Source organism: Aythya ferina, assembly GCF_964211825.1.
Source record: "Aythya ferina genome assembly, chromosome: 4".
In the NCBI taxonomy this organism is placed as follows: domain Eukaryota; kingdom Metazoa; phylum Chordata; class Aves; order Anseriformes; family Anatidae; genus Aythya; species Aythya ferina.
The window spans coordinates 56,068,845-56,094,753 of record NC_140300.1 but is presented as its reverse complement, the minus strand read 5'-3'; the positions used below and the strand labels follow the sequence as shown (position 1 = coordinate 56,094,753).

The following is a 25,909-nucleotide window of genomic DNA, read 5'->3' as shown; positions in this document are numbered from 1 at the left end:
TTTAAATTTAATCCCACAACCAGTCCTGCTCTTGCTGAAGTCACCATGTACAGCTCTTCACAGGACAGACTAAGCATGGCTTGCCTCTGTCTGGTGGCACTTACTTCACCCAAACCAGGATCTATATGGAAATCTGCAGTCCCATAAGTTGGTACATTCTCTAGCTGGGCAACGAACTAAAAGACGGTTTGAATTATTATTATTTTTGTCTCCTGAAAAGGAACATGTACCATAACCACTAGTTTTTATTTAGAATGAACCAAAGGAACCAAAAAGGTGATTATCAGCTAGGGCAGAAGGCTGGGATGGAGAGGAAGGTTGGTGGAGGGGAGTAAGGAGATGTTGCTTCTCCTCTCCCTGACACTCCAAAGGTGCCCCAAGCCCTTCTCCTGCCTTCCCACTGCATTCCCTTAAACCAGCATAAATTACTTCAAAAATCTGCCCAGTTGTCAAGCCACTAGTCTGAATTAGAGTAAGCGGTCCAGCCTTGGTCACAGACGGGCCTGGGCCACAAGCACTGCTGGCCCCAAGAAGACGGTAAAAGAGATACCAAAAAGGAGCATCAACACAGGATGTGGAATAAAACCAACCCATCTACTGACCAGCTGAGCAACCGAAAGAAAAACCAAACCCAGGGCGGGGGGGAAATAAGGTGAAAATCAGGGCAGATATGAAGGAGGAGGGATAGAAAAAATAGGAAGCTTTCAGAGCAAGACGCGTGGAAGGAAGCAGGCAGCCTGCAGACCACTTCAAGCGGGCTGCGGCCCTGAGAGATGCGGGCCGCACGGCCTTACCGCCATCTTCTTTCTCTCCTCAGGCACTGCCCTTCTGCTCCACGCAGCCACCAAAACGCCGTCAGGGAGTGACGCATTGCTCAAAAAAGACACGAGCAGCTGCCTCACAATGCGAAATCGCCCAGCCTGGTACTTAGTACCACGCTGGTGAGGAAAGAATAACTGGAGATGTATCCCAGGCCCCAGAGGTGGGGCAGAGGGGAAGCCATTCGGTCTTCCAGCTGAATGCGATCTGGCAGTTATTTTGCTTGCTATGAGGAGAAAGCGGCAGTTATTTTATTGATTTTTTTTTTTTTTTTTAATACAGATGGTGTTTTTGTATTAAATTAATGAATACATAGCACATTGAGATATTAAACGTAAACTGCATGCATTGAAGAGGTTTTAACTTGAGGATGTATTGCTATTTTCTTCTTGTTTTAAAAATATTTTAGCATATTTCTGGAATGAATACTAGCCAGCTCACTGTGCTACAAATAATTACATGAAATCTAAAACAGTACCTTGTTCTAGCTATTCGGATGTCCTTTTTTTTAAAAAAAAAAAACACAAAAAAACACAACATGATTTACAGAAATCAAACACAGTCACATCCTGCCAGAAAACATTTTCATAACAGACACAAGTCATACCTACAACAAATGCATCCGAAACAAGAGCCTGTCATCAATGCCTTGCTCAGCCCTTCTAGCCACACTAAGTAGTAGTACAGCACCCATGGATCACCTTCATATAAGCCTGTAAATCCAGAGGTTTCACGTTCATTACACAAATCTCAACTTCCATCCTCCTTCTCCTTGTCCAAGTGCTACAACACCCCCCCCCCCCCACCTCACTCGAGGCAGCCAACCCAGAGTGAAACCATAATGTATCTCACAGGGTTTTTTTTTTTTTTTCAATGAAAAGCTTTAGGGACAAAACTTGACTTGAACTGCCAGCATAGCTGAGATAAGGCATTCAAGGACTGGATATTACCGCGATAGTGTGTGTAGGGGAAAAAATAACATGCAAAAAAAGATCAGGAAAATAGCCTGAAATTGTTGACAACTACTTACTATTTAGAGATTACTAGCTATAAAAACTGCAAGAAATGGATGAACACACATGATGGTAGACTAGTTTTCCTAATAAGAACAGGGTAAAAAGTAACGATACCTCTAAACAAATAGATTTATGCTAGTAAACATTCTAAGATGGATACACTTACATCAACAGCAGAAGTGGAGCTCAGTTAAAACCATAGAAGTAAAATTTTTTACACTGAAAGCACAGATGCTCCTACCAATGTGAACAGGTGTCAGGGCTTGCTGACAAACCTCTGCCAACAAACATTTTGGGCGAAGTAAGCCCTTCATGTGAATTCCCAAAAGAGCTACAGCCTACCAGAAGAGAGAGCAAGCAGTTTATTGTTCTTTTTCATTATATCCTTAATATGTTTTATGCGATAACTCTAAACATATAACCTCTCATAAGAAGCAATTCACTACATCATTCTGAAGATCCATCTGCAGTAGCCAGATGGGATCTTACACAGTTAAAAAATAATAAAAAAATAAGGCAGGTTTAAAATTTTCTTGGTATTTTTAAACATTAAGTTTAGAATCAAAATGCTATTACTTTATATACTAACAAATGCATCATTATACAATACTGACATAAATGTACAAAGGCTACTAAATCACAGATTCCTCGACAACTTTAAGACTGTTCTGTGCTGCATTCAAGGACCCACTGCAGCTCCTCTCATGGTTCTATGGCATGAAGAAAACTATTGGCTACTGGAAATATTTCAGCTGACTAGTCTGACTTTTGACTAGTCATTATTTTCCACCTCTCCGTGCAGGAATTTTGACATTACACATAATCTATTTTAGAAAACATTTTTCTTGTCCTTGGAAACCTACACATTTAAATTACTAATGAACACGATTTTATACTTATACACCATTTTCCACTCCTATTATCAAAGATTTCTTACTTTATTAACTACAAATGTAAGATCTTAACAACTCAGATGCAAGTTTTAAGATCAGTTACAGCATAGTACTAAAATCACCACTCAGATTATGCCTAAATTTTACTATGAAATACAGGAGCAAAGTGCTTTACCAGGATCAGGAATATCCTATTTGGATATGGTATTTGGATTTCTACTTTTCTTGTGGTTAAATGATTGGATATTATTTTAGGGATAGCAATGACTACAGTTTTTACTACATTCGTTGTCATAATTTCAGCCTATGTGTGATTTGAAATATAGCCACACTATTAACCTGTTGCAATGCCATAAAATTAGCTTGTAGTCAGCCACCTAATTGCATTGGTTGCATTTTATTATTCATGTGTGACAATGAAAATAACAAATTGAAACATCCTTTTCCTTTACGTGAATGAAGGAATTTACAATAGTCTCATTTCCCCACTCCTGCAATAGAGCTTTCCAAATCTTTCAAGTGTTTCATGACAGAAGAAAAAACAAACATTTGAGTGCTTGCGATCAATTATGAAGTATGAAAGACAGAAGATACCTCAGAAAACAGTAAGAACTCTTTCAGCAAATGGCTTTCCCCCCTTTCGCAAAGCTTTCATGGCACATGCAATTAACATCACCATAATCCATAAAACAAACAAACAAACATTTTGTTACTAACCAGAGAAGGAGCAAGCAAAAGCAAGGTATTAGATGCATTAAACACAAACAAGATGTCTGTTCCACAGAACTCTACTTCAGTAGACAGCAAATTTTACAGATGTTTGTAATAAGGATATATAAAAAATGAAAACAACAACAACAAAAAACGATTACTAGTTTTGTATATACCACCTCATTAAAAACTGAGTTACTCTTGCAGGCATGTAAAGACCTGCTAGTGCTGTAGCTGTGACATAGCATGGAATTTGTCTACAGAAGCAACAAGTCTCATTACTATAACCTTCTGTAACACGAAAACATACAGGTGCTTATTTCTGATTTTATAGCATGTTACATATTAAGTTATTACAGCAACTCCTGGCATTCCTGTACTAGAGCTGTCATTTCCACTATGCACTCTGTTTCTCAAGCATTCATAATTTTGCAGTTATAATTCACATCTGGCTGGGATTTGGTATTCCAATCATCTTGCACACAAATTTCATCTTTAAAGGTGGAAAAAACAGCTTCAGATTTCTTCCAGCTTGTTAACTTTAAGAGACTAAACTATTTTAATAATTGGTACTAATATTTCAATTTGTAATAATTATAACAATTAATGCCTTGGCCTAGCAGTCTGGATTGGTAGTTTCCAAACTAAACTGTACCAGAGTTAAGCTGGCCTTCTTTGGTAGTTCTGCACTGGAACGTGCAACTGGTAGCACTGGGATGTGTCTTTGCAGAGACATCCAAGTGCAATAGGGATGGACGCTCTCAACTAACTAGCTCACAGTCTCGTGGAGGAATCACAGAAACTTCTAGGTTGGACGTGGTGACCTTGAAGGTCTTCTCCAACCACAATACTTGGGACACTGATCCCAGTTTTGCAGGATACAGCAACTCCACAGGTTCAGACTTCATATCCTATCAGTGACCTCCAATAGGTTTCTTAACTAAGTTCAGGTTGCGTGGAGAAATTTAGCTGCCACAATGCACGAGTATTATGATAAAGTCTAATTAAGCATTCCTCAAACAGCACTTAGATACATATAATATGTTCTAACAATGCTAAGTGTGCTCTGAGTGACGTAAAGACTCTGATCTTATGAGACTAAATCTAAGTTCCTTGCAGGTTTTCTGTTAATAGACAAAACAGCCCACAGCCACAGAGGTTTCAGGTATGGGTATCTGAGGCTACACAAAACAAACAGCAGTATCTTTTTTATTGTCTTCTCTTTGGCATGGCCCAGGAAATTGCAATAAAATATCAGAAAAACAAATATATGCAGCTAACATATATCATGCATATTCATTGATTTGATATTGGTTTGCTTAAACCACAGATGCGTAATTACACTGATTCCATAAGCTGTATGCACTATCAATATTAAATACTAAAATCTTCTATGTATTTTAGTACAGATGAAACTTTGGTTCCCCTTTGCTGGGATTATTGCTTTTCCTTGCACTGACACATCAACTTACACTAGGTACGTACTAAGGTACGGAGGCAAATTCATCATGTGGAAGAATGTATCTTCTTAAAATTAGCTTTACCAACTACAGCATGGATACTTGAGAGAAAAGCATGTGTTATTACTGCTATTTTACTACAGGTACATTTTCATAACTGCTCAGACCAATAAACCAACTCTCCTTCCACCACGTCAGTAAGGGTTTTACCACAGGAGATCCTTACAAAAGCAACAAAGTCCCTGTGTCACCTCAAAATGTGACATATCTTAAAGGCTGGCCAAAGTGAATTGTCCATTAGCTGTTTGGCTATGCCGAGTCAATAAATATTTTCTCTTTCCCTGCTTTAATGCTGCTGAGGTAGGGAAGAGTTAACCAGAGTTATCAGTGACAAAGACAGAAGTTCTGTCTGCAGAATTACATCAGAGGTCTGAGGCAGCATTTGAATGAAAGAGGGAGCCGTAAATGACTGATTAATAGCTCAGCTGGCAAATTCCACTATTTTACAAAACCTCGCCTTCTATGTGCATCATTTTCTTTTAGGAACAGAGTAATGGTAGGTGTTTAGAAGGAGATGTAGCTTCGTTCAAACTGAAAAGCTTGCTAGGTCATTTGTCTGCCACAGAGAGATATTGAATCAATTTAGTGTGAGTTATAATTGACATAGGAGTAGTGTGCATTTCTTTAGGCTCTCCAGATGGGTAGCCAAAAGGGAGTATTTACACATTTTTTTTCAACCAACTTCAAATCCAATTGCAGCAATTTATACTCAGGAATATCACAGGTTTATTACTTTCAGGATGGTATGTGTGCAGAAGAACTTGAGTCTATCAACTAAGACAAGTATTGCACAGATCCACACCCAGCAGAAAATACATCAAAACAACTTTTGATGCTAATTAATCATCTCAAGAAGTGAAACATGATCACTAATATGAGCCACAATATTTTTAAGTATTTCAAAACCAAGGAAATGTACATGGAAATAAGACAGAGCTGAACTTTTTTTTTTAGGTTGATTCCACTGATACAGGAGCAGGAATCTTGCAGGAATGGTATGTGGAAGGCAATTACATATACATGTACAGTCAGTCAAGCAAGTGGCATGCTAAAGGATGCTAAAGGGGAACTAGCAGTTCGTATTTTTTTTCTTTTTTTTTTCTTTTTTTTTTTCTTCTTCTTTTTCCTTTGTTTGTTTGTTTTTTCCTTTTTAACAGATCTCATGATCCTAATTTAAGAGCGATGTGACAAAGAAACCTGGAAGCAAAAGCATAATACGGATGTCTCTAAAGCTGCAAGTGAATCTGTGGCATCAAATGTTAGCAAAGTTGAGATAACTGTTATCTTGTAAGTAAAATGGGACATCTGCTCCAGGTCAGGACCACACTGAAAAGGTTTCTCTCCCTGACAGCCCAAGAAAAGACCTCCAACAAGACAGAAAGAACAAAGAAATCCAGATCTAACTGGGATGGTATGTGGGAAAAGAAAAAGAAAAAAAGACCCTTCTACAGGATGAATTCATATTTAAGCTTGCACCGTTATGCTGAGAAGTGTTAATGGCTTTTGACAAACTCAAATTTGTTTAAAGCAGATGGGTGCATCCCTGCAACAGCCTTTGCTTTGCTCTTTCCTCCTTCTCCCTGCCACGATGAGCCTGAAGCGCAGTGGAACAGGATCACTTCAGCCTGAGTGCAAGCACTGGCATACAAGCACCAATAACCTTTAATTGATAGATTTTCCTGCCTTAATCTTGGTGTCTGAGAACTGGCACTCTGCCCAGTACCCCCCCACCCAAGGCAGGGAAGGGTGTACTGGGAACAGTCACTGGTCCATGCGACATGAGCGAGGTCCCCGTGCCTTTAGTGGAAGGGGATGTGCACTGCCGTGATGCTCGCACCATGTGCCAGCAGAGCCAGAAAATGGACCTTGGCTTGTTCTCCTTCTTAGTACAGACATAGACTATGCCTCTGTCTCTTCTTCCACAATCTAATTTTACTCCCTACAGTGAGAGCTGGCTGGTCTCTACTCCTTTCCTTGCCCTCCTCCACCGTACTTTTTTGGCTTTGTGAGACCTGAGGAAGGAGAGAGCACCTCTGGGGTGCTGCCAGCAGCACAGTGCCCCACACCTGCACACAGCTCCCAACAGGAAGACAGAGGAGCTGAACTTTTCACATAATAACACTTTGCCAGCCTTCTGGGTTTATGGACATCCAGGGTCTTTTACCTACTGAATTCTGTGACACTTCTTAACAGTTTCTGGCAGGGGTCAGCTATAATGTTAAAAAGTCACTGCATTACAGCCCTACACACATCTTGAACATCAGGCAGCTGAGCGCAAGGGACTCCTTCCCTGGTTAAAATGCAAACCTGCATACATGCATGCATACATTGGTTCAGACCAACACATCTCAGTTTAAGAATTATGTTAATAAAGGTTACAATTTCTGTATGGACTGTAGCCAATAAACCTGATTACAGGGAACTATGGTAATTCTGTTTGCTAAGAGAGGGCCCACAGTCCGTTCTCATACTTCTTAGTAAACACCCTGATGTTCATCACATACATGTACAGGTTTAACAGTTACCAAGTTTAGCACAAGAACATGCATGGGAACTCCACCCACATACAACATTGCACACAAAAAAAAAAGAAAGAAAAAAAAATCAAAGACTGTATTCTAGCCCCACTCTGCTGTGCTGCAGAGAGAAACCAGGCTCTCCAAAGACCCAGTCCTTACCTGGTTTTTATGGGGTACACAGGCACCACAGGAAACAAAGGCAGATATTCCTGTCCTTTGTTCAGAAGGCAGACAATATACAAGCAAGATAAAGCAGCTCAGCTCTACCCGGTTTCACTGAGATCACTGCGAGCAAAACCAATTACCTCAAAGGCAAAAACATAAGTTTGTCTGATGTAGGTTTTTATTTTTATTCTTTTTTTCACCTCATGTAATTGATTCTGCTGCTATGGGTCTGATCAGCAGTAAATTAGGATTAGGTAGAAAGAGCTAGGATGAGGGGGTAATGTAAAAGCTGGAGGGCAGGAATGAGAAAAGAGAATTGATAAATAATATACAGGTCTCTTCTGTGAAAAAGCTGGCAGAGCTGCTGAGGAATAACTGGAAATACTACCCAAACGGCACTGAAAGAAAAAATCATCTGGGGAGAAGGTTTTTACACCCAGAGAGGAACCAACTGTCTGGAAAGTCAGTTTGAGATTCCTTGACCTCAGGGGAAAAAGCAAATGGTAAATACAGGGGATCTCAGACAAAATAAGAGTCGTAGGGCTTGCAGAATAAGACTATTTGAGATGCTCTGAAGATGCTTATTTCATGTCATGAACCTTACTGTGTGATTTGGAGAAAGCACAGCTGTTAAGAAGAAACTCTCCTGGCAATGAAATACGTGCCAGGCTCCATAAACCAACATGGTCAAGAGGGGAACAAATGAAGAGGAAGATGGGGGAGGGAAAGAAAAATTCTTTGAGGTACTTCTAGGCTTTGAAAATGACTCAAATATTGACAGCGATTTTTGGCACACTTGTCAAGCAACAGCGCTAGCCTCTTCAGCACAATATCCATCAACTCCCTGCTTGTCTCTTAGTTGATAGGAGAGATCTTAAGATTTGGTATCATTACAAGACAGTGGACAGGCGTATCTGTGTGGCAAGTTTCTTGGAGTTACCCGATGAAAAAGGAAGTTTGACAGAGGGAGAAGGCAGAACTACGTTTTCAACCTCTGGCTCTACAGGTGTACCTTCAAAAGCTTGGTGTTCCAGATGGGTACGCACGGAGACTCTTCCCACTGTGGCAGAACACATGGTAAGTAGCACGAGAGTGCTAAGGAAGGAGCAAGAATAACTCAACAGAAAGAAAATAAAACTCCTATACTACAAGGGGAAATGGTTGGCTCCCTGAGGTTGAAACTAAACACTGAGTACGCAGCGTGACTACAGGTCAGGGCTAAAGACCACACCAACATGTTGCTCAGCTGGCAACTTTCAAATCTTATCGACTGAATATGAAGTAAAAGCTACTAGAAAACTAACAGCATACCCAAGGCATAATGTGCTTTTGTTGCTGGTTTAAAACGAATTGTGATGAGACAACTCTGAGGAGTTTTACCAACTCCAGAGACAGAGGTGATGGCAGGACGAACCCTGCGCTCTTCTTGGAGATGACCTACACGTTGAAGAGTAAGAGATCATCTTTGACAAAGTGGAAGGTAAGTACACTTATCTTCAAAACAGCAACATCTGATCAAAAGTTAAGAATGAAAGGTGTAAGACCCACGGTCTGCCATAAAACAATATTTACTCTCTCAAAAAATGAGACTTCCATCAATTCTGCCGACATATTTTCCATAACCTCCAGGCTGTTACCATTACAAAAAGTGCCTTGACGTGCGGATGATCTTTTTAGTCCTTAATTTTTGTTTTATTTTTGCACCTAGATACACCACCTCAGTCCACACAGTCTTTAAAAATTTTGCAGATGGTTCTTCCATCAGTGCATAGCTGCCATGTGACTAAGCTATATATACACTTAAAAAAATTTCTTTTAATCTTTTCTTATAAATCATTCCCTCTAGCCTCCAGTCATTTTTAATGCTCTGCTATGAGCTTCAGCCAATTAACCTATATCTTAAGGTGCTCAAATTTAGATCCAGTTTTCATGTTATGGCCTTCCCTTTTATTTTGTACATTTGTTTTAAAAATTCCCTTAATAATCATGGCAATGCCTGCACAGAGAGCACTGTAAGAACTACCACCTAGCATGGAGGCCTCTTCAAAGCCATAAATTTAAACTTTTATTGTTTGTTCCAAACCAGTGTAGTTTTAAACCAAACAAATAAAGAAATTTTCGAATGAGAAAAGACAGCTAAAAAGAAGGGAGGGAAGGATGGGCAGTTTAGAGTACTTTGATTAAATACATGAATTAATGTACAATAGCTGAAATTTCACTTATGTGAGCTTTTACAGCAGCAGTATTGACTGCCATCACCGAGCATAAGAGACACTGGAATTTAAACACTAGTTACACATCTTTAAACTATTTGTTTCCAGCTTAGCCACAGGCCTCCCATGGTTTGAGTATCTTTATAAAAACATAAATACACGAACACTAAAACAAATAGCATCCCTGCTGCTAAGGCTGAAAGTTGGCTGGTCTGGCCTCGTAGTAACTTAGAATAAGCTTAAAGAGCAGCAGAATAAAACCTTGCATGAACAGAAAAAAAAACAATGATATCATTAAGAGATTCTTAAAGGCAGATATATAATAATCAAATTAAGGTCACCTCAACATTTAGAGATATCTCTGTACCACCCAAGCTGAAGGATACATTCGAGGTACAAAAGTTTGCCATAATAAAAAAAGTACATTTCCATTTTCAGACTCTAACTCATTAGCTGTAATTAAGAAAAATCAGATTTCAAAGCAACACGAGGAGATTATGGTAACTCTACTTGAAGTACTCTCTGGAAGGGATAAAGGCAGCAGAGAGGTGGCTGTCATAAAATAGCCAAATGGCTTTTTCCACCTCCATCAAGGTCACTTTACTGATGATGTGCTCAATAAGATGATAATGCATTTAACCACTTTCCTTGCATCTGACTTCGACCTTATTGCAAATCCAAATGGCCTTGTTTAACTACCCTGGCCTTTCAACATTTCCCTGAACAAAGATAATTAAGGAGATATACTGCCCCCTACTATCACAGGAATTGAAAGACAAATAAACTTTTAAGAGCGCAGCCAGGTGTCTATTGCATTAATGTATAATGTTTGAGCAGGGGGTAAAATGAAATAATGGTTAAATAATTATAAAAGGTTGATGAAGTTAACTTTGTTACATAAAGCAATTCTGTTTTATTTAAAAGAAAGAGCATAAAAGGCTTTCCAGACTACTTTTTACAACTCCCTGGACAACAGTCTTTTCTTTAACGCAGTTTCTGACTAAGAGGAAAAACGTTCTGCAAAAATTAACAACTCAGAAATTTCTGCAGGTTGGGAAATGACTGTAATTCATACGCTGGTACAATTACACCTGGGTTTATGAAAAACTAGGTCTACACAATTAAACAAAGACCTGCTCTAATAAAAGTATTTCTATTCTTTTTTTTTTCCCTCCCTTTGTGTGTGGTCAGCAACTATACTAAAGCTGCAAATTGAAATAGTTTAAAAATCTGTTAGGACAGTTTGGAAGCTGATGGTAATGTTTTGTCATGGTTTATACAACGATGAAGAATGACCAAATGCTCCCGATCTATAACAGCAGTTACTTTCTTCTTCAATTTGTATTCATATGTATTTTGGCATCCCACAGCATTCTCCGGAGCACTTGGTCTTCACACCAAGAAAAGAAAAACAAAAACAACCCACGTCAATAGCACACTTGGACTCGCAACAACTGAAACAGGATAAAAAGAATGATAAACCAAGCAAAACAGTTGGATGTGCTTTTTGTAGTCACATGCAAGAGCTCTTATTTTGGATTAATCTTGCCTTTTTTTTTTTTTTTTTTTTTTTTTTTTTCCTCCCCTTCTAAATCTCTTTCTCTTCTAAGCATTTTAGAAATTCTGCTGTAGAGGTCTGAATCCTCTGTGAGAGCCGGGAAGAGGCAGAACAGCAAATTGTATCAGAAAGATAAAACCACCTAACTCACTACTGACATGATACTAGAGATGGGAGCTTACTGCTACTGCAGAAATTGCTCTTTTGCCACAGAAAATAGAGCAGGCAGAAAACTTTTAATCACATTTAAGCAGACTTTTACCACAACCCAGATCTTGGGAAACACCAAGAATATCTACCCTTACTGTTTTTTCAGGCTGCAATACCTTGAGTTGTACAGGTTTGCTTTACATTTCAGAGTTTAGGTGTTTGGTTAAATCTTTTTCCAAAGGATTTCTCAAACCAGCATCAAATTCCAAATTCTGAATATACTAGAATATAAACTGCCAGTAAATTTTCCTTCTAATACCCAATACAAAAATCAGCGTTTTGAACACAACCGATTACCACATCAAATGCCTGAAGTTTATACTTATTCTTACGCTACTGGCGGGCAAAATCTCTTCCAGGGCATATAACAAACCAAAAGCAAACCTGAAGTACCTCTCAAACTTGTAACCCAGTTGTAACCAAAACCCCAAACCACTGTGTTTGTTTCCTATATATACATCCCACTTGGATGCTATAATGTTTCCAGATATCCTAGTTCCACCAGTTTCTTAGATTTAAATGGTTTGTTTTGTCAAGCGTCTAACTTTATAGCAGTTCAGACAAAACAGTTACTTCCATTTCCATGAACAGCTGCCAGCCAACCCCAAAAGAAGACTATACAGCTTGCTCTTACCACAGCGAATTTTGAAGTTTTCCTCTATGACTGCACTTCCAATTCTTTCAATATTAGGCAAAGAAGGTGAGTGATTATTTTCCATTCATTATGTTTCAGCCACCTACCTAGTCTATACAGAGTTTAACAGATGTGAAGCTTTCTGAAGGAACAGAAGTGCCATTTTTCTTCCATTCATCCCTAACTTTCACAAAGCTTACATTACTTCAGTCGGAAAACTGAAGAAGCTTTTTATTAACATAGCTGTGTTATTTCATCATGATTTCTTCCTTTGTATAAAACTCTTCAAGTGTTTACACCTAACAGACATAAATCTTCCAATCATTAGTGAGGTCAGCAGCTCACAGCATCGAGTCCCTACAATAATCACTGAACATACAGAACCTTCCTTGCTACTCTTTAATGCATAGAACTACCTCTTCAGACAGTCTTTCAAACTGATACAGAGTGAAGCCTCTAAGACAGGAAAGCTAACTTCTCTCATTTGTGAAACAATAAAGTGCAATATTATTTTCTCACATCACTGCTAAAATGCCTACATTGCATATATACGTACCTATTTGTGACCCTTATTTTTTTCCTTGTACAGGTCAGAAAGCAAACTAATATGCCAAACAAGTTCCAGAAACTGAAGTTGTGAAGTCTGATCTCATAATTGCTTATCAGATCATTCCAGTAAGTTGCTAAGTTCTGTTAAACCTTCGTACGTGCACATTAGAAATGCAAGAATACAGCTCAAGAAGAGTCTTTAGCTTGGGTTGGTCAGCTTACACAACGCACTGAGGGGTGCTCAGCAACATTCTTGTTGTGGACGTTTAAAATGAACACATACCTAACATTTCACCTTTTTTATAGCACTAATCATCAAAGCCATTTTCAAATAGCTACCACTTTAGCTGGCTTCCTTCAAAAGAAAAACAATAATCCATACCTCCTGGAATGTACTACATCGTGTGTCTTCAGTTCTACTCGGAAAGGTTAGAAAATACAAATGACAAATAAGCCAAAAAGTCTGAACACTGTATGTTTTTGTGAAGGTTACGTTGTTGATATTGTTTGCTAAATTGTAACATACCCTCTCAATAACTCCTTGAAAGAAAACACTGCATTGTGACATGTATTAGGCCATTCTCCTTCTATGTGCGGAGCGATTAATCAAAAATTTTGTAACATCTCAGAGGTAGTTAGCAAGTTAGCTACTTGACAGTCGTGAACCCCACTGCGATGGATGGAAAATGGAAAGCCACATTTTCTGTCCTGGTTTGAGCACCTTCCCTTTCCCGTGTCTTACTCGAATACTTCCATCTCAACTTCTTAGGGTGTATATCAAAAGAGTTTTCTTTTTAAGAGAAACAGGGAAAAGTGACCTAAGAAGGCTACGTGCACGCCACCAAGAAGTTCAAGGCAACAAACCTGGTTTATGGAGAGCAATTATGCAAATGTACACATTCTTATCTTAATGACAGCCTGTATTTAACATCAGGAAATCACCTCCTTGCATCTATTAAGCAATTAAAACACTAATGGATAGGTGACTAACCATCTTCAGTAACTTTTCCACACATTTTCAGTGAATTTATTCTGCAGACTGGGAGCTTTGGAGGGAAGGTGATTCCCTTCCTCTCCCTCTATTGTTCTCTACCTTCAAAGCTGGTCACAGCTCAAAAGCAGCTCAGGCTTTGTCTGAGGGTTTGGTAGTTCATATCCTAAGCCCCCCCCTGTTGTTGAAGTATCTGAAGGCAGGGTTTCTCCAGCTTTTCACAGCAACAGCCAGAAAACAGGAGCAAAGTTAACAAAGAAGAGCTACCACTCTCAAGTGTCAGGTTTGTTTACTGAAGTAGATCATTATTCCTTCAAACCTTCAAAGTTCAGATCTTTTTGTTTAATAAACTGTTAAAACAATGGCAAATGGGATAAGTAAAGCGAACATATGCTAAGACAGTTTTTAAAAAAAAGCAAAACCACCACCACCATCAAAGCAACAAACCACACGCTCCACAGGCAGATGGGCAGTCCACATTCAGGTTCATGGGATTTAACAGAGGAAAACTCAGATGTAGCAGGCACAAAAGCTGCAACGGTACATTCATGCACTGGAGTACAGAGATTATGACTTTAAATAAACGGAGCTGCTGACATACCTTTCTCAGTTGTTTTTTTCTTTCTTTCTTTTTTTTTTTTCCCCAAATCCTTCCTTAAAGTCTACTCTAGCAATTAACAAACAGGTCTCCGGATAGCTCGCTCAAACATTTAAAGCTGGGGAACAAAAGGTTTATTTTAAAAAAGAAAACCTTGGCTAGCACAACTCCAGACGTGAATCTGCTTTCAATTACTGAAAGTATTTCCACTTCAGTGCAAAAGGATCAAATCCTCGGCTACACCATCTTTAGGCAACGAAGCTGATTGCATGAAGCTCCCAGGCTGCGGACCGACTCTGTGGCACAGCCGCGTGCCCGGTACCTCTGCCTGAGGAGCTGCCCGGAGCAGGGGCTGCGCTGGCCGCGAAGGGCGGGCGGGGATGCGGCCGCTCGCAGCAGCACCGCGCTGCCCCAGCCCAGCCCAGCCCAACCCAGCTCTCGCCTTTCTCTCCTTCAGGTGCCTGCACAAACGTCAAAGATCACGCCGAGCTCCAGACGAAGCACTGCACGGCTCCCTGTGAATTCGGCCAGCCCGATTTATTTATTTATTTATTTATTTTAAAGTCGCGGTTTTGTTCGCATCATTTGCCCGGTGCTCAAGTTCCCTTTTGCTTTCAGACTTCTGAAGCAGCGAGCCCCCCTCCCTCCAGCCCCCCCCCAGCCTCCCGGCAGAGCAGGTAGAGAAGGCTCTCTGCGAGGCACGGGAATTAGCAACACTTGGTAGTTTTGGGTTGATTTTCTTTCCTTTTTTTTTTTTTTTTCATTATATAAGAGTTAGCTCCAACAGCGAGACGCAACACCTCGGGTACAAATTACAGAAAAAATAAATAAATAACTAAAATTATTATTAATAATAATTAAAAGATAATAATAATAATAAAACAACTTCTCGCCTCCTCCACCCCCGATCCCTAAAGCCGACCCCACCGCACCCGCGGCGAGCACTGGGGGCGAGGCGGCTCCGCTGCCGGCTCCGCACCGGGGCTGCCCTCGGCGCCGGCTCCCCCCCCCTCTCCCCTCTCCCTTCTCACCCCCGCGCCCACCTCCTCCTGGGCTCCTCCTGGGCTCCTCCTGGGCTCCCTCCGCGCCGCCGCCCGGCCCCGTCTGTGGCGCCGCGCCCGGCGGAGCCCCGCTCGCCCGCGGCCCCGCGCCGCCGCGATAGGCTGAGCCCGGCCGCCGCGACTCCCCGCCGGGGAGAGGGGCTGGGCCTGGCGCCGCGTAACCCTTTCGCGGCCGGGGACGGCTCCGGGGGGAGCCCCGGAGGAGCTGGGGGGGGGCCCGGCCACAGCGCTCCCCCCGGCCCCCGGCGCAGAAAGTTGCCGAGGCGCAAACTTCCCCGCGGCGCCGCTCGCCGCCGAGCCCCGCTAGCCCTGAGGGGGCGGCGGAGACACCCCCCCAGGCACAGCCGCCCCCCCCTCAGCCCGCTGCACCTGCCCTTCAGCCTGAACGCACACCCCCAAACCCCTCCGTCGCCCACTTTGCGAGTTTCTCCCTCACCCGCCCGCTGAGCCGTTCAATCAATGGGATAAAATGAAAGGCTCGGGGCTGGGGCCTGCTGGCAGCGGGCACGTCCCGCCTGCGGTGCTGGCTGTACTCACCCCCGCTCCCCCAGGTGCTGCGGGCAGCCACGGCGAAACCCGCGCTGCAAAAGCAGCCGGTGCTCGGCACAGGAGATCCTACACTGCCGGCTGGTAACCGCACTGAAGTGAGTGCCCCTACCGTCAGCCCAAGAGCCGGGAGAAAAGGAGATGAGTTATTGCGTTGCCCCCCCTGCGCAACACCCAGCTCCTTGAAAGCCTTCGCGGGAACGCTGGCCCCGGCGTTACCCTCAGCATCACCGCGCACACACAGCCTGTTTCTGGCTTGGCTTAGGAGGCACACTGCTACGCAGCAGCTCCCACAACGCCTCTCAGACCTCTCGGACCTTTGCTGGTGCTGACTAGCCTGCGCTCTCCTCACCCGAGCACAAAATCCGTCCCCAACACGGTCCAAGTGAGCCCAGCAGCTACACAAAAGCTGCATTTTGCCAAAAGCTGGTCGAGATATTGTTAATGACTACAAAATGCCCCCAGGGAAAATGATACCTTTCCAGATTTATGTTTCAGCAATGTTATGTAGAACGCTGCAATGAAAGCGCATGTTTCTAGATGTATTATTCATAAGAAATTCCATAATATTAAAAAAAAAAAAAAAAAAGCTTATACAATTTTAGGACTTCCACGTGCTCACTTGCAACTTCCAAGAGAAACACAGACTACACAGACTGAAACAGTATTATTCTGTGAAATGGGGGAAAATAATGAGCTAAGGAGCCAAGTCCTGATGATGGCAGTCTTGGCTGACAATGGGGAAAAATCCTGAGAAAATGCACAACAGCACTAACACTACGTTGAACTGAAGCCCTTCAGTCAGAGGCGCAACAGACTACGTGCCCTTTGACTTAGCACAAAGCAAAAACTGTAATACTTTCACCGTTGACTTACACTTTGCTCAGACTTCAGGGGCTCGTGCTGAAAATTGGAAGCTTTTTGCAGTTCACGTTCTGGACAGGCTCTCACATCTGTGAGAGCTGCAGCACTGGCCAAGGAGAGAGGTACGAGATGAAATCACGAACGAACAGAGCCAGTTAAGGAAGCAAGTCTCTAGCAAGGCCACGGCAACACTCACACTCTCTGTGCCTCTTCCAAGAGGTCCAGCTGTAATAAATGAGGTATTAGATCACGAAAATACTATTTTCCAAACCGCCTGAATGGAGTACCTACAGATAAGCATTTTCTGTCATTAAAGAAATCTACTAAACAGGTAATTAATTCAGGCATATAGCCCTACAGATCTTGAAAGAAAGAGCAATGAGAACTCGGTGCTTGGCATCGGCTCAGGCAGAAGTCTAAACCTCATCTGAGAATCACATCCATCAGAGGATGCCTGTACTTGCACCCTCAATCCAAAAGACTGTCAGGGACTTGTGCAGGAAGCAGGACACGGGGTCTTCCAACAGCCAGATGCCACGCAGACTTGAGGTACTTCAAACAATCCTTTCAAAAAGAAAGGTGCCTTGTGACGACCAACCTGTATGTTCTGTACCATTTTCCTACCAATATGTACAACTGTACATTCAATAGCATTGCAGCCTATCGAAAAAGTAGCATCCTGCCTCTGCTAATAAAGCCAGTGCCACCCTTCTTCCTTCACCTGGCCGTCCCTGATCTCCCCGTCCAGGAAGAGACTCAGATGTCTCTGCAGCAGATCCCCTTCTCTCCACTTCCAGCCAGATGCAGCGGAGGATGCTCCTTGTGCTGCGATTCCACCGGTCCACTAATGGCAGCACAAATCATTTATGGTATCTATTAAGTGCAATACTAAAGGCATCTGGAACATGGGTTTCTGCTTAGGAAAACATTTATATGGAGGAGGCAACTGTGTGGGTGAAGCAAACTCCAGCACAGATATCGCACTTGATGCCAATGTTGCTCACGCCCAAACAGTAGAAAGATCAAACACAACCTTGCGGTAGGTGGGGAGGAACAGCAGACGTGTTTCATTCACAGGAAAAAGAGAGAAACATTTTTTTTTTTTTGGAAGTAGCTTGGTCAGAAGGATTACTCCAGTAAATTATGAAGAGCATTAACCACTGAATTTGAACCCATTTTTAGTCTTTCTTTATTAATAACTCATTATAGCCCTTTTTCTTAATGTGGAATAAATTAGAGTCATGTTAATCCATGCAGCTATCTACAGGTACATTTATCACCACCGCAGCCTCTTTGACTCTCCTGACTGGAAGCTGCATTGCACGGGCAACAGAGACTCATCCCCTGCTGAACTCAAGTCACAGTGGCCTTTTCAGGTCACTGGCAGGGTCACCTGAAAACTTACCTTTTTTTACAGGACTGAAAGGTACTGCACAGCTGGCCCTGACATATGTGAAAGAATTTCTCTTTCTCTCTCTCACTCTCTCTGTCATATTGCCACAATTTAGATCAGTGAAAACAACTGAGCCGGGGCCTTGCTGGTATAAAAGAAAGAGGAACTGCTAACAGGATGTTCTTTGTGGGAACTCAAAGCTTTTGGAACTGATTCCTCTTCCCTGATCCAGAAGAGCTCAAATTTTATGGCCTTCATAGCATGTTGCATAGTTCATATTTTTCCAGAGTGCATGAAAACTGGGGAGAATTGTGAATGTGGTTAGTTTCTGGAGGCGAGGCTTTGTTTTAGCTCTAAAATTGGCTGGGTTGGATTCGGCTGCGGAGGGAGAGTTACAGCAGCCTGGTCACCACGATTACTTTTATATTTGCATTTTAATCTGTCTCGGTTTTCGGGAATGTACAAGTAGTAACAGACAAGCAACCTCCCCCTCTGTTAAAGACGAGTACTATCACAGAGAGCCAAAATGTCAGCAACTCCATCACTCCCAGCTGGCACCAGGGAAGGACTGGAGAGGTGCCACCGCAGCCGCTCTGGGTAGCAGGCACTTGACTAGAGAATCCCAGACAGGAGCAGCCAGGCTCCTTGCCCCATACCTAATGTTCAGTCCTAACTAGGATCTTGCCTGAGCACTGTCATGCCAAAGCAGAAAGCACTGCTACGCCCAGTTTAACGTGGCAAATGAGAGGCACAGAGCTGACTTGTCAATACTGCTAAAGCAGCATCCTGGGAGACGGAAAACCTGATGCCAGTCTTCCTGTCCTAATTGCTGAACCTTTCTGCTGCTCATCATCAAGATAAAAATTTCAGCTATTTATCAGCATTAATGATGACCGGTGACTTTTATTAAAAGGAAACAAGCACCTTTTTAGCCAAATACTAATTCGCCTATTTGAACAGTAGTAGCCTAAGTGCCCTGTGAAGACATCCTATCATGAATAGTTAATAAGCTTTGCAGCTGCTTGTACTGAGATGCCGCACGTACTTTACAGAAACACTATTCTCTGCATGCGCGTTACAAACAAGTATGGATGGCGGACCTACCTAGAAGCTGGAACTGCACGGCATCAGTACATCACTTTTGAGCCTGTTTTTCTTACAGCCCTACAAAAAGGAGGGCACTAAGCTATGGAATTTAAACACTGCCTAAGATTTTTTTTTTTTGTCAGATAAGGTATCATATATAACAGCGACATAGATTCTCAAGTCTGTTGTACAAAACAGACTTCATTGAGTCAAATATTTATAACTTAGTTTTCCAGTTCTTCCTGGAAATGTATCATGTAGAAATAATAGTTTTAGGCTACTCACAGGATTAGTAGCATGTGTTACCATAAGAAAGCATGTGCACAAATGTATTTACATATATAATGTCTTACAGTTCTTAAGCACTTCAACAGTCCACTAAATGGACTAGATTTTTTTTCTTGCAAGTAAGATAAGCCATTAAGATGAGACATATTTCATGCAATAATTACCATGGTTTAAATGAGAACAGACTAAGATGATGATGAGATCACAGATTCAGTGTTCGTACCTGAAAACACTAATTTTTTTATTTTTTTTTACCCTCTTAACACAGAAAAAGCCTAACCATTTTTTATAACCTCTCCCAAGAATGTATTAAGGATTTTGCATTTTCAGATTTGCATTGCACTGAAAATACAAGTGGAAATTGTGAGTAAGTGGATGAAACTGAGATACAGCAAGAGTTATCGCAAAAATACAGTACTTTCACAAAATGGTTGAATCAATCGAGACACTTTTTTGAATGTAAGTGGGCAACCTGTGACTTTTTTCCTAAGAAGTAATGTAAAACCACTCTGTGTATGTTAGCAATGTGATTTTAGAGAGCTGTATATGAATATAGTAAAGTAAATAATATTCCTCTACTCTCTGCAGCAAGCTCAACGCAGTATCTGGCAAGGTAAAAAAAATGCAAAATATTTCTTGTATAACACTACTTCGAATTTTGCTATCTATTGGTACAATGCCCTGCTTAAAAGTCACTCTAAAATAATTCCCGTCATAAATAAAATGATGGGAAAATATAAATTTACAATTATTACACAATCAGGTATCTTGAACTCAAAAAACTAAGTTATTGAAGACAAAGATATTGAATACTTTTCACATACATAGTTTCTAGTCACATATATAGTCTCAGTTACTTTTTTACCATTGTGTTTCTAGGTTCGAATGCTTAAAGTACCAGTCAGTCAGTAGACTACAGAGGAAAAGGGCACATATACTTTGAATGATTAATAGAGTTTTTGAAAAACACACCGCATACATGCTTTCCTTATCTTAGTGTACAGCTAAGTGATGATGAGGGGGAGATGTTCACAAAAATTCTGGGGGATTAGATGATATGTACCAATGAACTCTGTGAAAGAAATAGCTACACTGGGGGAAAAAAAAAAAAAAGAAAAGAAAGAAAAAAAAAAAGAGCCAAGTGGCTAATCTCACTTGTTTCAGAACAACTGCTATGCAGAAGCAAGATGAAGCAATAGAAAGTAATGCTTTCAGGTCATTTTACCTAACCTTAAAAGACAACAGTATTTTAGGAAAAAATTTTAAACCCTTCACTGAAGTAAGAAAAATCCAAATATAATCCAGGCCTTAAACCTCTCTTCAAACTGGACTCACTGTGAATTTGGCTTCTCTTTTTATCTTGTGAGATGCACTTCAATGCACCATCACACTCCACAACCCTGAAAACTATTACAGACATAGTTGCAACACCTTCTCTTCTTAATTTTTCTTACTTTCCTATATTATTTTTTTTTCAGAGACCTCTATCAGCAGCTGCTACTCACTGGCTTTCATCTGGAAAAGAAGGCAAAGAAACAGTTGCTTGCACAGCTAATGCTCCGAACTGGAGCCCGAGTGTCTAATCTTCATAATAAGCAGCTTCCAACTGACAAAGTTCTGATTTACGTTTAATACTCGAGTCCACAGCTCTAAATCCCTCTGGATTACGGGATTATTATTATTTTTAATTAAAAATTTACACTTTTGATAGAAAGAAGAAGGTGAATATATTCCTTGCAAATGAAAGAGACAAAGGAGTAACTCCAAAGAAGATCAATTTGGCGTGTAAACACATGACATACACGACATCTCATAACAAACACGGTAGGCGCAGGCTGCTTGAAACAATCTATTTAGCATAAAATATTTTTGTATAGAGGTCTGACAAAGAGAATTGGCTTTTGTGAAAAAAAAATCCGTATTGTAAATCTCTGAGAATTGGTAAAGACCACCAACAGAGCAATCCTATCGGTATAAGAGAACAAAGAAAAAAACACTTTATTCTTGTTAATGATGAGGCTGGCATCTCATATCTCCAGAAAGTTTAACTTTAAAGTATTCTGATCATCTCATTAAAAAAAAAGTTCAAGGTACTTCTCCAAAATGAATCTTTATAAAGGTATTTTTAAAAGAGGCACACACACACACAAGATCAATGTCCTTGTGATTCTCACAGAAAATATTTCACATATTTCTTGGAACAAGCATTATACTGATCATAACAGAAACTATGTGGTTGGGATTGTGTGTTCAGCTGCTGCTGTCCTTCATCTTGTGTTGAGTTTTTAGTAAAGTGTAGATAACAGAAAAAATCACTGTATCATTTTGGTTCAAAATTTCCTTTTTTTCTAAGTAAAAAGAAGCTGTTTCTTTTCTCCTAATTACAGCATATTCTCCCTCCTCTTACATTGTAACTCTTTAAAAAGAAAACAATATAAAAAAGAAACAGAAATACAAAACAAAACCCAAACCAACCAACCAAATGACCAGAGCACATTTTCTTTTTACACAGTTGTTTCTCTGGCAAGATCAGAAAAAAGTTTCATCCTTTGAGTAAGTCTGTCAAACAGATTTCTAACATACAGTTTGAGAGCATTCATCTAAGACTACTATATCTGCACTTGTGTATGCTTGTATGACATTTATTGCCTTCGAAAGGTGGCATAAATAATATTCCACACTATTCTGATGCCTGGTCTGAGCCACATCCTTGTGAGTAATATATATATACATATATGAAATGGTTATAAAAACTATATGTTTAAAATAAATGTTTTCCAAAACATTAAGTTGGACGCTAATTGCAAAAAAAAAAAAAAAAAAAAGGAAAAAAAATCATTGCTAATGTGATACCTTATTCCCTTTTCCAGAAAAATAAATAAATAAATAAAGAGAAGGTGTTTGTAAACCATAAGAACAGGTTTTCTATACTTTATATACACTCAGAACTGCCCACATTAACAAACCTCCCTCCTGTGGTGTGTTTCCAGGCAGATGATGAATGCCTGGTGATAGGTGGGCTGTTAGGCACAAAACTGAGTGCTGTAGTGCATCTAGAATTGCATTTATGGCACACCTTGAGTTGATTTGTTAGATATTAATTCTCCTAGACAGCAGGTGATCATTTTCCACATTCACCCAACAGTCTTAACATTTGCCAACATGCCCAACTGCTAGTAAAATAATTTTACTCAATACTAGCAGATGTGACAAATTCATAAATAGGGTGTAGGCACTGAAGAACTTAAGGTTACTGTTTACTTAAAAGGGGAGGAAGGAGAAGAAGATATTTCTTCCTTCCTTTTATCCATAATTCAGGAGTTTTTGATGCACTTGCTACGTTTCAGTGAGCCCGTTCACCTTGTGCTCACATGCAGAGCCAGGCCTCTGTACTGCAGGTCTTACACTCACCACTTGGGCTCAGCTTATTTCAAGCAAGGCTGTCACACATCTCCAGAATACGATATATTACACAGACTTTATCACATGTAATAGTCCCTGAAGTCCTTCTTCCCACTGCCACATCCCAGTACTCCATTTATTTGCTCAGCACTCCGGTGCACTGATGTCAGACTGCCACAAACCTACCTGTGTAAAACAGCTCCAGAGATCACCGAGTTCAGTTCTGTTCTTTTGCTGTTTTCACAGCAGCCAACTTCATCACTGTCATTTCCTAATTCCATCATCTAAATGATTTCACTAACAACACATTTCAGTAAAACCCTTCCCACGATCACTGCCAGGTTTGCAGGCTCTGGTATTATCTGTCAATAGAAGGAACTCAAAGGCTGGCTGAATTCTCTCATACAAGAGCTCTTAAAATGTGAGCAAGTGCTTGGACATTGGGCATAAATGCTATTTCTCAAGGAAAATAAAGACACTAAATACAGCATGTATAGACTGAGGACACAGAAAAGCTGGTGGCATGACACAGAACATTTTAGAGTGATGATGAATCAGCACAAGTCATGGGCAAGTTAATTTTCCTCCTCTTCTTCCCACATACCACGTGCTTATGTTTTAAGAGCAAAGCATGTAAAATGAAAACGTAAATGAAAACCTAGGTGGAAGGACATAGCCGTGTTTAGTACTTAAAATGCTGTGTGACTGGAACAATTCTGAGGCCTCAGAAACCTGTGATGAATCAAGCCTGCTGGAGAAGGATTCAGAGAAAAATGCCGCTTTTACTGCTAATGTCCTGAAGTTAATAGGTGAAGTTAATAGTATGGAAGCTGTCCTCAGTATAGGTTAAAAGGCATATTGGAATATTATCCCCAATATTGGTAAAGATACAGCATTACCAATGTGTCAAGGAGTTTATTCTGCTTTCCGCAGCAGTTTTGTGAAATGTGCCCCTGCACACACACAGCTTCCTGTGGCTTCCCCCTGCCATCCATTACACTGCAGCAAGCATCATCTGAGCCCCTGGAAGTTCCCATACATTGAGATTACTCTTCCCACCTTCCCATTTGCTGGTGATGCTTGTGCTGCTTTAGAGTTGCAATACTCAGCTCAAAGCATTTACTCAGTACTGTGTTGAAGTGGGCTCAAAACAGTAGAAAGGTATGGAAAGCAGCTTGTTAAAACCGCACGGAAAACATATCCAACAAAATATGTATTTTATTACAAGAAAGATCTCGATTCCACATTTAATGTGTTCAATCCACATCTGGCAAACAACAGATGCGAACTGATTCACGTCTACATGTCCATCACCCAGTATCACAAATGCTGTTTCTTACAGTGAGGATGACCTATCTATACATGTAACTTGGTCATCTAGCCAGGCAAAGGCAGTGACCGTCGAAAGGTGAGCTTCAGGAACTGCAACTCTGCAAAGGACTTAGTGCACAGAGTTCATCTGGTTGTGGTTCTCAGGTCTCCCCTGAAAGGAAAGGATTCTGACAGTGTCCCCGGCACAGGGGAGCTAGATGGAGGGTGCTCAGGCATATAACTATATGGGCTCAATACCATATCTAAACTATTATCATCTAAATCTTGGCACAAGAATTCATGAGCTGAAGTCAATCAGTATTCTTTGCTTTTTTGATTATAGTCATGCTAGCAGCCACTGTGAGGGTCACATTGCTATTTAAAACTCTCCTGCACCAAAGTAAACAGACCAGACACTGACTGATATCCTGCACTATGCTGAGGCAGAAACAGTTTCAAAGAGGATAAAAAAAAACAACCCACAACACACACACAACCATGGGCAAAGGCAAAACTGCTTGAGAGGGAATTTTGCTCCAGGTTTTCTAAATCTTACCATCTATATTTGATTCTTGCAAATCCTCCCATTAATAGGGATACTTTCACTATCAGAACAGTGAGATTTTTGCCTTGAGTATTCAGAGAGAGATGAAGTTGAGCATTCTTCTTTGCTGCAAATTTCTGCATGCTGATTAAACAGGTTAAAATCATGTCCTACTGCAGTGGAACAAGGTAGTACTAGCAGAACCAGAGCACTCTAAGAGGATACAAAAACATGCAAGAGAAAATGTAGCATACCAGCCTCCTGAAAATCTGAGGCACTTAGTGATGAATGTGTAACTCCCCCTAATGGAGGCAGATTTCAATTTATCTGAAAAGAAAACATCAGCAACTTAAAATCCTAATGCTAAAAACAATAATATCGTCGTATTACTTTCTCCTTCATGGCTTTTTAAGGAATCTTCTAAGGTATGCATCAGTGATTTACAGTAAACATTGAACCATTGTCAATACAAAATCTTTCTTTTCTAAGTGAATTTTATTACATAAAGAAAAATCCTAAATATACGTGCATTTCAGCATAGTTATACAGTATGCACTCAGTAACCATAAAAACTCCCTCAAATTATCCTCTGTCAGTCACTTCAACTTCTGTTTTAGCTAAACGCTTTTCTGTTTCTTAAAAAGTCAGCAATTTGGTATAAAAATGACAGTGACAGGCTGCAGTGGTTTTGGTTGTGTGGTATAAAGAAACGCTTCTTATGTGCACAGCTGCTTGTAATGAATGCAGCATGTCTGAGGTCTGGTCTTGGACAGCTTCCTACACTTCAGACTCCAGTTTCCTTGGCAAGTTTTCTGGGACCATATTATCTATATGTCCCAGTAGTTCAGCCAAAACTTTTCAATATGAGAATTTGGCACTGTGCATCAATGGAACTGGTTTCTGAAGTCTCTCCTCCCATAGTTACAGCTTCTTAGGAATTTTTGCCCTAATTCTATTCCAACAACAAATAATAATAATAAATAAATAAAAATTAAAAAAAAAGTCAAATTTTCTACTA

The 25,909-nt window shown here is 40.7% G+C and overlaps 1 protein-coding gene across 14 annotated transcripts in view; it reads right to left on the bottom strand.

Annotated features, from left to right (window-relative positions):
• TENM3 (teneurin transmembrane protein 3) overlaps nt 1-25,909 on the bottom strand; it is a 1,337,386-nt gene that overhangs the window by 223,174 nt on the left and 1,088,303 nt on the right. The window contains exon 1 of one of the 14 annotated variants that reach the window (XM_084518185.1): nt 15,440-15,512. The exons of the other annotated variants lie outside the window; for them this stretch is intronic. The gene's annotated coding sequence lies outside the window, so the exon portion shown is untranslated. Of the gene's footprint in view, nt 1-15,439; nt 15,513-25,909 lie in introns of those variants that run through there. 14 annotated transcript variants of the gene reach the window in all.